The sequence below is a fragment of the Anomaloglossus baeobatrachus genome, chromosome 6, assembly GCF_048569485.1.
Source record: "Anomaloglossus baeobatrachus isolate aAnoBae1 chromosome 6, aAnoBae1.hap1, whole genome shotgun sequence".
Lineage (NCBI taxonomy): Eukaryota > Metazoa > Chordata > Amphibia > Anura > Aromobatidae > Anomaloglossus > Anomaloglossus baeobatrachus.
The window spans coordinates 272757432-272770433 of NC_134358.1; positions in this window are offsets into that span (position 1 = coordinate 272757432).

Sequence of the window (13002 nt, forward strand, 5' to 3'; positions counted from 1 at the left end):
TTTTCATAATTCGTTAGATTAACATCTAATTTAACGAATTATGAAAAAGCTGCCATCAAAAGCCTCAAACAGAATAATAATTTTGTTATAAAAGAGGCAGATAAAGGGGGTAACATCGTGTTGTGGCCCATAGAGATGTATTTGGAGGAGGCCAGGCGTCAGCTTGACAACCCTAGGTTCTATACCCGGTTGCCTTCTGACCCGACCTTGGTGTTTACAACCAATCTTCACAGAATCTTGGAAACTGCATTTCAGCATGGGATCATCAACAACACGGAGAAAAAATATATGTGGGTGGAACATCCTGTGATACCCACCTTCTATATGCTCCCCAAAGTGCACAAGTCTGTGGAAAACCCTCCGGGGAGACCTATTATTGCCAGTATTGGTAGCCTATGCGAAAGGGCAAGCAATTACGTGGATTTTTTTCTACAGCCCATGGTCACATCCACTCCCTCTTATATTCGTGACACATCCAATTTTATAAAGATCTGTCAAGACATACAACTCACATCGCAATCACTCTTGGTGACTTGCGATGTTGAGTCGTTATACACAAATATTGGATATAATCACGGGATGCGTGCAGTCACGTATTTTCTGGACAAACAAACACATTCAGATCGGATGCACGATTCTTTTTTGTTGGATCTTTTAGATTTTGTGTTACAGCATAATTATTTTTTGTTTGATCATAATTTTTATAAACAAATTTCTGGAGTGGCCATGGGAGTGAAGTGTGCACCTGCGTTTGCAAACCTATTTTTAGGATGGTGGGAGGCACTGTGGGTCTATAGATTGGACCAGTTTAAAACACGAATAACACACTGGTCCAGATATATAGACGATGTCTTTTTTATCTGGAATGGGACAGAGGAAGAGTGTCAGGATTTTATAGCACAACTGAATGACAACGATCTGAATATATTTCTTACCTGCACTATGTCATCTTCCAAGGTTAATTTCCTGGATCTGGAGATAACAAGAAACAACGACAAAATCATAACCAACTTATACCGGAAGACAACAGCGACGAACAGTCTGCTTGAATTTAACAGTTTCCATCCTACGCATATAAAGACTGGTGTACCAACAGGTCAGTTTCTTAGAGTTAAACGGAACTGTACTAACGATGAAGAATTCCGTTCACAAGCTCAAAATTTAACCCACAGATTCCGGGCACGCGGCTATCCCAAGAATGTGATCTCGAGGGCATTCCAGAGGGCAAATCAAGAGTCTCAAGCGTCCTTGATTGTGACGAAATTGAAGAAGCAAGAACGGCAGGTGAGACTAATCACCACATATAATAATCAGTGGGACAATATTAGAAATATCTTACAAGATCACTGGCCCATCCTAACCACGGATCTTCAGACGTGTAACGTGGTTAGTGCACGCCCCCTTTTAACGGCACGGAGGGCACCGAACCTGCGAGATACCTTGATGAGCAGTCATTTTGTGAGACCACAGATCAAACTCAATAGAGGGTACAATCCTATTGGTTCTTATCCCTGTGGTGATTGTAACATTTGCCAATTTATGCAGATCACCCGAAATAAATTTTGTAATCCCCGGGACAATAAGGAACACATATTAACATCTTATATCAATTGTAAATCGAAAAATGTCATTTATGCTATAATCTGTCCCTGTAACTTGATATATGTGGGCCAAACGTCACAAGAGCTGAGGAAAAGAATTCAAAAACACATCTCCACTATCAATCTAGCAGCCTCGGACCAAAGGAAGGGTAAGTTGCTTACCCCTATAGCCACCCACTTTTTTCAACATCATAGGTCCAACCCTAGAGGAATACGTATCTTGGGGCTACAGAAGTTTAAGGGCAACGGCAGAGGGGGTTCTTGTCATAAATGGTTGCTGCAGACAGAATCCAGATGGATCTTTGAATTAAATTCCATCACACCGTGTGGTCTTAATGAAAAACTTCTTTTTACAGGATTTTTGGGTTGAAACATATATGCTGATCTGGACGATGGACATCACCGAGTTTATCTGGACACGAAGATTGGATATGACGGATGGGATATACATCCTATATAAAAGGACTGGGAAAGACAAAACGTTCACTGGCCTACCATGACGGACTATAGCTACCTCTTCACTTGATTCTGGATGTAAACAGAGAGAGAGGATAACAGAAGATATCTACACAACCTAAAATTTGAGGAAGCAATGGGCGTTATGGGACTTCAGATGTGCACGTGGTCATATATTGGACAATATAATCTCTTGGCTTGTTTTATGGATTACAGGTGCACTATTGGACATATACTGGATAATGAGAAACACGTGGAATAGGGATGTAGATTACTACTGTGTCATCTGACAAAATAAGATATAATAATGGTCTGATACCACACATATATATGTATTGTGTCCTTACTATGTCCTCTTATGCAGTATGTGGCTATAACCCATGGACAAATGGGGACGATATATTATATGTGTTGGTTCCATGGCTTGTCCCCTCTTGGATATATGATATATCAAATATGAGGACGAGAGGTTTATTTATAACGTGATGTCAGATATTTCATGCATGTCCTTCTCCTTTGGGTCTGTTATAGTATCATGAGACTTCTCCTCGGGAAAAACTTTCTATGTTATGATTTCGGCAACACTGCGCAAGCGCAGGCGGTAGTTCCCCTCCCTCTGTATACTTATCCTATACCTATGACGATCAGAGACGCTGACGGTGTGAGGGGTACACATGCGCATGCGCGCGATACGAGCTCTCCCACAGGAGCCGGGACTTGATGATATGAAATAGATACCTGCGCAGCGTCGGCCATGGGCTGGAGCTACCATGGCCGGCGATCTGCACACGTGGGGCACTACTTGCTCTAAAATGGTCCGGACCAGAGCACACAGGTGACATTTGGCTATATGTAATTGTAATTATAATATGTATACTATATAAGAGGATTGGTGTTTGAATCGCTACTATTGTCTGTCCCTGAGGAAGCCTAGCGGCGATACGCGTGGGGCGTGTCCCGGGGTCTCCATGCAGTGAGGTTACTCTATCTGACTGGGTCCACTATCGGTCTGTAACCACTTGTTCAGGGCTGTTTACCACCTGGTTCCTTGTTGGAACACATGCTCTTTCTTATTTTGAATGATTATATGATGGGTTAATACATTGGATTCTTTGGTGAACCTAACCTCACTTACAATACTGAGTATTGGCATGCTATGACTCACATTTTTTGGTGTGTTATTTAGCTGGGCTCACTATTTGTCTGCAACAAACTGACCAGAGCTGTGTATCAGTCTATTCCTACAATGGTAAATATATTTTGACCCTCTATTTTAGGGACTATATGATGACTTGATATATTGGATGCTTTAGTGAATCTATTCTTTCATCTGCCATACTGAGTGTTGGTGTGCTATGATTTACACTGTAATGTATTTGTGATTTATTGCAAGTTGTATTTCACACAAATAATTATGGTCTATGGAGATACCCAGGTGTGGGCTATATGTTTTTAAATGTTTTTAAAACTCTTTTTGTGATTCAATAAAAACCTATCTATTTAATAATGACTAGGTGTGCTTCCCGTGATAAGCAGTTCTTTCCTCTTTTTTTTCCCCTATGAATTATATATAAACTGCTTGTGGCAGCACCCTGCTATTTTACTAATGTCAACATTGCTGTGCACCTCTTTCTTTAAATACAATGGAGGTCTCAAGGTACTGACATCACTGAAATGGATGGAAAAAGTAGTCAAATAGAATGGTAAGATCATGGGGAAGGTGTCTGACTCCCAGGTTACTTCTGGGAACATTGTCAGTGTAATACGCCACTGAGGCCTAGCTAAAATTACAAACAGGCATTGCAATATATCCTGGAAGGGACATAGAGGATTGAATGTGATTCAGTTTTGGTACTATTTTAGAAACATTCTGATTCTGAAACTGGGAAAGCTTATCCATTAAGAGAGAAGCCTAACTACAATGACTATTAGGCTTTACAATACAGCCAGGAAGGGACGTAAAGGAGATTAAATTCTGATACGATTTTATAAACCTTTTGATGACCAAAATTGGAAAGCCAATGCATTCAGTGCAAATCAAGGATAAAATTACAAGAAGGCATTACAATACAGCCAACAAGAGACGTAGAGGAGAGACAGGGAATCAAACCTCGTACAATTTTAAAATAATATGACTCCAAAACTGAGTATTATCTGCTGTCCAGTTGACAACCTGTTTGCTCTGTTTTGCCCTAAGGAGTAGAGTTCGGCACCGACCTTCAGAGTGGGACAGGAAGCTAGGTCTCGTGGATGAGCGTGATTGTTGTGCTCACAAAACAGGCACCGTTTCACCTGTTCTGCGACCTCGGCCTATGGGGGCGTCATGAGCCGCACATCCATTCTCACTTACTTCATGCCTTTCTCATATTAACTTACGTATGCAGCTAAGAGCAGTATTATTAGGGAATAGAATCCAATACATATAACCCAGAAAGGGTATTTGTATTTTAGGTTGCAGCAGCCACTGTAAGAAAAGTATCTTTGCCTTTATGCCTATAATGGCAAACATAAACTAATCCTCACCAGCAGATGGCCCTATAATAATAAAGCCTACTCATAAAGCCTATGCACTAGGTGCAAGGGCTGCCCAAAATCAGAAGGAGGCACTCTGATGCACACTGGAAGAGATGTAGAGGAGGGCCTCAGAAAACATTTTTTTTTTACTATTTGGAAAGAGTTGGACTCCTACACAGGTAAAGCTGATCCAAAAAGTACAAGGACTGAATATGAGATTATTTGACATAGATTGCTAAAAATTATGTATTTGGGAATCATACACACACTGGATAAATTAAGAGCGATGGTCACATCATGACCCTGTTAATATGGTGGAAGAGGAGGAGGTAAACCCAAAAAAGAAGAAAACAAGGGCTGTATACCCTTGATTTGGTGAGAAGTGGTGCATGTGAATACACTGCAAGAAAAGGAACTTTACAATTAACATTAGGTTCAACTGCTGTCAACTGTTTGGGTTGAAAAGTCTCGACTAATCCACGCTTTGTTCTTTTTTTATCAAATTCAGTCTATCATTTTCACTTGACAGGTGGATGTGCCAATTGCTTATTATGCCTCCTGCAGCACTTAAAACATGCTTAGACAAAACACTATTCAGGCCACCGCATTAAAGGCGTAGAGAAACAATTCATGCCACATGTCCAGCTTTGATACTAAATAGTTGTACAGTTCTAAGGAACCACAGAGGATTGTGATACAGTCAGCTAGCTAATCCTTCACCATCTTCATAAACTTTATTGTTCTTGTCAGAATACCCTGCACATCAGGGTCTGGAAGCTGGAAGGGTCTAATGGAACTGGCCCAGACCTTTGATAGGGACTCTTTTGATTCTGCTGTGTATCTCCCTTCTCTCTACTACTTGGTTGTCCAAAGAACTCTGACTTCTCTAACCAGCATTGTCAGATGGGATTTTTTTTTTTAGCAGCTCTACCAATGACCTTCTGTAATTGCACTACTTTAGCAGCCCTTTTGGCCACAAAAAGGATAGATAGAAAGTTCTCCTTCTTGCTTGGGTCAAGAAGGGTGCATAATCAGTAATTGGTGTTAGCCAATTCATATAATGCAAGGGTAGCGGAAAAGGCAGCGGGACATAATTTCTACCATGTGTGTCAAACTCCCAACAGACAAGACTTTCCTCTCCCCACCAGAGGGATGACTCTACATCACCTCTTCCCTCTCCGCTTCCCTATTCTCCTCCTGCTCCTCCTTTTCAGGTCATCCATGCCGAACAGACAAAAAGCTAGTATTGCTTGTACCCTCTGTAGCACTGTCTACAATCTACTGTTCCTCATCCTCAGCCTCTTCTTTCTCATTATCACCCAATCCACACTGAGAAAATGAGATGAGGCTGGGCTGGGTAGTATCACATTGTGTACTTACTTCCTTTATCTCCACCTGGTAGGCAAAACTTCTATTTTAATTGTGAGCAGTGAGCATTGGGTAGGCACAGAAGTGGGATGACTGCTCCTATTATTGCATCATCGCTGTTCACCATCTTGATTAATTCCTCAAAATTTTGGAGAACTGCACAGATGTGAGACATTGATGGTCATTCGTCGGTGCTAATGTGTGGAGGCTGACCACTATACCGACGGGCATATTTTAGCTGGCATTCAACTACAACCCTCTGTTACTTAGAAAGCCTTGACAACATATATGACGTTGAATTCCAGAATGTGGACAGGTTGCAAACTAGTCGGTGAGCTGGCATCTGCAAATGCTGCTGCAGCACTAACAAACCACCAGCAGATGTAGGGGACTCACAGAAAAAGGCCCATAGCGGCATGCCTTGACAAGTAGCTTTATCAAATCAGGAGAGGTTTTCATAAAGCACTGAACCACTCAGTTAAGCACGTAGGCCAGACATTGTACATTTGAAAATTTGTCAAGCTTCAGAGCCACCACTAGGTTATGGCCATTGTCTGGTTGGAGATTAAGTGGAGAAAACCACAGATCTGTCTATTTTGTTAGACATTTCAACTAATCTGAAAACATGTGCTGTATGTTGCCTAAAGATATCAGTTTCACCATAGCCTGTTGCCTCTTCACCAAAGCAGTGCTGGAATGCTTTCAGCTTGAAACTCATAGGTATGACAATTCAGAGATGGAGGAGGAGGGGGTTCAATAACTGGTGTAGAAGGTGGTATAAACCCTGATGGAACAAGAGCCCGCAATTCTAGGTGTTGTTAGAAAGTGTACAGTTCCAGAGTTGAATAGGTTTCGGCCTCCACAAGGTTTGCCAGTTTGACATGAGGGAAATGTAGTCTCCACAGAAAGAAGCACTTGTTCCCATGTTGGTGGATCAGTGGATCTTCCCAGTGCCTGAGTTGATCAGGGCATGGGTGATGTTATAGGACACGTAAGCTTGTGTAAGGTGCTTGCCCACACAAGAAGAAATTGTGGCGACCTTGGGCCAAGTACCGAGGGAGAGCTGGAGAGCTGCAGCATTCAGGTTGCAGAAAGCCTTAGTATACACAAGCCTAAATGCAAAATTTCAAGGGCAAGCAGTTTGGAAACGTGACCGTATGGTGTTTGAGCCTGTGGGTGAGTAGCTGATTTTGTCCTCCTGCATTCCAAGGCTTGGTGTAGAGACAGCTGAATGCTACACTAGAACAAGGAAGTGGACATGGTTGCTGATGGTGTTTGTGAATGTGCAACTGCAGTTGCAGGGTGAGAGGCATCTGCGCCTGCGACCTTGACAGGGTTTGGCTCATAACACAGCATAGAATAAGATGCAGTGTGGTAACCTTCAGACACTGATTTTCGACACAGGCATTCTGCCCACCTAGTCGGGTGCTTGGATGACATATGCCTGAGCATGCTGGTGGTGGTCAGGCTGGAATGGTCTTGCCCCTTTAAGGTTTGTATAAAACAGTTTTCAAATGACCGTTTTCTTGTCTTCTGCACTTTCCATAAAAAAGTGCAAGACTGAAGAACACTCACCCCACTGACTTTTTCTATCTGTTGTGGGGATGTGGATTCTTCCCCCTTGCCGCTGCTGTACTTGCTCTGCATTGATTCTCCTCTTGGCTTGATGACTTAATATGACTTGTTTCCACCTGTATCTCATCATCATCTATCTTTTGAGAGAGTAATCACAGCACATGATCTCCTCATGGGCCTTTTAAAATGTGCACACTGAGAGGCCAGAAGAAGGCATAACTGCAAAGGTAAAGCGCTCCATGGAGTGTCGAAGTGTGTGGTTCCTTTTCTCATGGAATTCGCCATTGCGGGAAAAATGAGAATCAAGGTGAGGATTTTTTAGTCCATACCCTTGGCTAGAGATACTGGACCTTGTTTAAGATAGGGTGGTGATGGTAAAGAGACTGGAAGCATTATCAGTTTTCAAACCTACAATGTTCTCGCACTATTTGACTTCAACATTTGCGTCCTGTGGCCCCTGAAAAGTGGAAAAGAAAGCTATGTCTAGATGATGCATGTGTTTGCAGTCCTCCTACAGCAGGCCCTGTTTACTCTAGCTCATCAGTGGGATATCCACTTCCCAGTCCTTTACCCCCCGCATTGCGCATTTTAAGTTATGTACGCAGCTAAGAGTGATATTATTGAATAATAAAATCTATTTCAAATGGCTTTGAAAAGGAGTGTTGGTTGAACATAGCAGCAGCCAGCTCTCTACAGCAAGAAACGCTGCCTACATGCCTTTAATAAACTAGCTATTACTTCTTGAGACGCAAACGCTACAATAAATGCAGATTGAAGCTGTATTATTAGAGAATAGAATAGATTTTTTTTACATAGCAGCAACAACATCTGGAAGGATTGAAACCCTCCCGCCATGGCTCTAATATGCTCTGCTTTCTCCAGCAGCTTGCCCTACACTAATTGCAAATAATGGAGATATTATTAGAGAATAGAATAGATTTGACTTAGCCCTGAAAAGATTTTTGGATTAACGTCAGAGTAGCAAGGGATGTAGGGCAATAATAACTACAAATGCATCTCAAATTAGATTATCATCAAAAAGTTAATTTATTTCAGTTATTCAATACAAAAAGAGAAATATGTATACTATGTAAAGTCATTAAAAACAGAGTGATCTATTTCAAGTGTTTATTTCTGTTAATCTTGATGATGATGGCTTACAGCAAACAAAAACCCAAAAGTCATTATCTCCGAAAATTAAAACAATTACCACAAAACACCTGCAAAGGATTCCTAAGCATTTAAACTGGTCCCTTAGTTGGTTCAGTAGGCTACACAATCATGGGGAAGACTGTTGAATTGACAGATGTTCAAAAGGCAGTCACTGACACATTTCACAAGGAGGGTAAGCCACAAAAGATCATTGCTAAAGAAGATGGCTGTTGGCAAAGTGCTGTATCCAAACATATTAATGGAAAGTTGAGTGTAAGGTAAAAGTGTGGTAGAAAAAGGTGCACAACCAACTGGGATAACCACAGCCTTGATAGGATTGTTAAGAAAAAAGGCCATTCAAAAATGTGGTCATCTTCACAAGGAGTAGACTACTGCTGGAGTCAGTGCTTCAAGAGACACCACACACAGCCGTATCCAGGACAGGGGGTACAACTATTGCATGCCTTGTGTCAAGCCACTCATGACTAGAGATGAGCGAACCGGTCCCGGTTCGGCTCGAGGTCGGTTCGCCGAACGGAGGTCCCGTTCGAGTTCGGCTCGTCGAACGTTCAACGAACCGAACTCGAACCGCATAGGAAACAATGGCAGGCAATCACAAACACAGAAAAACACCTAGAAAACACACTCAAAGGTGTCCAAAAGGTGACAAACAACTCACAACACAACACAAACACATGGGAAAGTGACAAGGACATATACTTATGCAAAAACAAAAGAGCTGGACAAAGAAAAAGAGAAGGAGACACAGATATAGGCATGGCACGCCCTTCTAAAGTCATGTAAAACACCGCAAGGTGACTCCAAGCGGAGTCTCCCTTTTTTTCCAAAAATTGTGCCCCACACACACCCACCCATTCAGTGGCAGCACTTGTGCCCTAGTTGTACACTTCACAGCTAGATTTGCATCAAGCACATTCAAAAATACGCCATAATTAACTGTCCCCAGGATGACACCAGGGTAGGTAGCAAAGTCTTTCCTGATCCCAGCTCTGTTCATCTTGGCTTCTTTTAAAAACACAGCAAGCAAGGGTTACTCCAAGCGGAGTCTCCCTTTTTTCAAAAAATTGGGCCCCACACACACCCACCCCTTCAGTGGCAGCAGTTGTGCCCCAGTTGTACACTTCACAGCTAGATTTGCATCAAGCACATTCAAAAATACGCCATAATTAACCGTCCCCAGGATGACACCAGGGTAGGTAGCAAAGTCTTTCCTGATCCCATCTCTGTTCATCTTGGCTTCTTTTAAAAACAATGTAAGCAAGGGTTACTCCAAGCGGAGTCTCCCTTTTTTCCAAAAATTGGGCCCCACACACACCCACCCCTTCAGTGGCAGCAGTTGTGCCCCAGTTGTACACTTCACAGCTAGATTTGCATCAAGCACATTCAAAAATACGCCATAATTAACCGTCCCCAGGATGACACCAGGGTAGGTAGCAAAGTCTTTCCTGATCCCAGCTCTGTTCATCTTGGCTTCTTTTAAAAACACAGCAAGCAAGGGTTACTCCAAGCGGAGTCTCCCTTTTTTCAAAAAATTGGGCCCCACACACACCCACCCCTTCAGTGGCAGCACTTGGGCCCCAGTTGTACACTTCACAGCTAGATTTGCATCAAGCACATTCAAAAATACGCCATAATTAACCGTCCCCAGGATGACACCAGGGTAGGTAGCAAAGTCTTTCCTGATCCCATCTCTGTTCATCTTGGCTTCTTTTAAAAACAATGTAAGCAAGGGTTACTCCAAGCGGAGTCTCCCTTTTTTCCAAAAATTGGGCCACACAGACACCCACCCCATCAGTGGCAGCACTTGGGCCCTAGTTGCAAACAGGATGTTTTGATTTGCATCAAGCACATTCAAAAATACGCTATTCTTAACCGTCCCCAGGATGACACCAGGGTAGGTAGCAAAGTCTTTCCTGATCCCAGCTCTGTTCATCTTGGCTTCTTTTAAAAACACAGCAAGCAAGGGTTACTCCAAGTGGAGTCTCCCTTTTTTTCCAAAAATTGTGCCCCACACACACCCACCCATTCAGTGGCAGCACTTGTGCCCTAGTTGTACACTTCACAGCTAGATTTGCATCAAGCACATTCAAAAATACGCCATAATTAACTGTCCCCAGGATGACACCAGGGTAGGTAGCAAAGTCTTTCCTGATCCCAGCTCTGTTCATCTTGGCTTCTTTTAAAAACACAGCAAGCAAGGGTTACTCCAAGCGGAGTCTCCCTTTTTTCCAAAAATTGGGCCCCACACACACCCACCCCTTCAGTGGCAGCAGTTGTGCCCCAGTTGTACACTTCACAGCTAGATTTGCATCAAGCACATTCAAAAATACGCCATAATTAACCGTCCCCAGGATGACACCGGGGTAGGTAGCAAAGTCTTTCCTGATCCCATCTCTGTTCATCTTGGCTTCTTTTAAAAACAATGTAAGCAAGGGTTACTCCAAGCGGAGTCTCCCTTTTTTCCAAAAATTGGGCCACACAGACACCCACCCCATCAGTGGCAGCACTTGGGCCCTAGTTGCAAACAGGATGTTTTGATTTGCATCAAGCACATTCAAAAATACGCCATAATTAACCGTCCCCAGCATGACACCGGGGTAGGTAGATAAAGTCTTTGCTGACCCATGACTTGTTCATCTTGGCTTCTTTTAAAAACAATGTAAGCAAGGGTTACTCCAAGCGGAGTCTCCTTTTTTTCCAAAAATTGTGCCCCACACACACCCACCCATTCAGTAGCAGCACTTGTGCCCTAGTTGTACACTTCACAGCTAGATTTGCATAAAGCACATTAAAAAATACGCCATAATTAACCGTCCCCAGGATGACACCGGAGTAGGTAGCAAAGTCTTTCCTGATCCCAGCTCTGTTCATCTTGGCTTCTTTTAAAAACACAGCAAGCAAGGGTTACTCCAAGCGGAGTCTCCCTCTTTTCAAAAAATTGGGCCCCACACACACCCACCCCTTCAGTGGCAGCAGTTGTGCCCCAGTTGTACACTTCACAGCTAGATTTGCATCAAGCACATTCAAAAATACGCCATAATTAACCGTCCCCAGGATGACACCAGGGTAGGTAGCAAAGTCTTTCCTGATCCCATCTCTGTTCATCTTGGCTTCTTTTAAAAACAATGTAAGCAAGGGTTACTCCAAGCGGAGTCTCCCTTTTTTCCAAAAATTGGGCCCCACACACACCCACCCCTTCAGTGGCAGCAGTTGTGCCCCAGTTGTACACTTCACAGCTAGATTTGCATCAAGCACAATCAAAAATACGCCATAATTAACCGTCCCCAGGATGACACCAGGGTAGGTAGCAAAGTCTTTCCTGATCCCATCTCTGTTCATCTTGGCTTCTTTTAAAAACAATGTAAGCAAGGGTTACTCCAAGCGGAGTCTCCTTTTTTTCCAAAAATTGTGCCCCACACACACCCACCCATTCAGTGGCAGCACTTGTGCCCTAGTTGTACACTTCACAGCTAGATTTGCATCAAGCACATTCAAAAATACGCCATAATTAACTGTCCCCAGGATGACACCAGGGTAGGTAGCAAAGTCTTTCCTGATCCCAGCTCTGTTCATCTTGGCTTCTTTTAAAAACAATGTAAGCAAGGGTTACTCCAAGCGGAGTCTCCCTTTTTTCCAAAAATTGGGCCACACAGACACCCACCCCATCAGTGGCAGCACTTGGGCCCTAGTTGCAAACAGGATGTTTTGATTTGCATCAAGCACATTCCAAATCCACAAGCATTTACTCTCCCCAGGATGATACAGGGGTAGTAAATTCCTTCTGGATCCATGACTTGTTCATTTTGATGAACGTCAGTCTGTCCACATTGTCACTGGACAGACGCGTGCGCTTATCTGTCAGCACACACCCAGCAGCACTGAAGACACGTTCAGAGACAACGCTGGCAGCTGGACATGACAAAATCTCCAAGGCGTAAGTTGCGAGCTCTGGCCATTTTTTTAGGTTTGAAGCCCAAAAGGAGCAAGGCTCCAGTTGCACAGTCATGGCATCGATGTTCATTTGGAGATACTCCTGTATCATCCTCTCCAGCCGTTGACTATGTGTCAGACTTGTTGTCTCTGGTGGCCTTGCAAAGGAGGGTCTAAAAAAATTATGAAAAGATTCCATAAAATTGCTGTTACCAGCACCAGATACGGTCCTACTGGTTTGTATAGACTGTTGAAGATGACGAGACCGTCCCATGTTTGTCAAGTTACAACTGGGAGATTCACTCCCTGCACCTGCACGGTTGTTTGGTGGAAAAGCGGATCTAAGATCGAGTAACAGCTTCTGCTGATACTCTTGCATACGTGC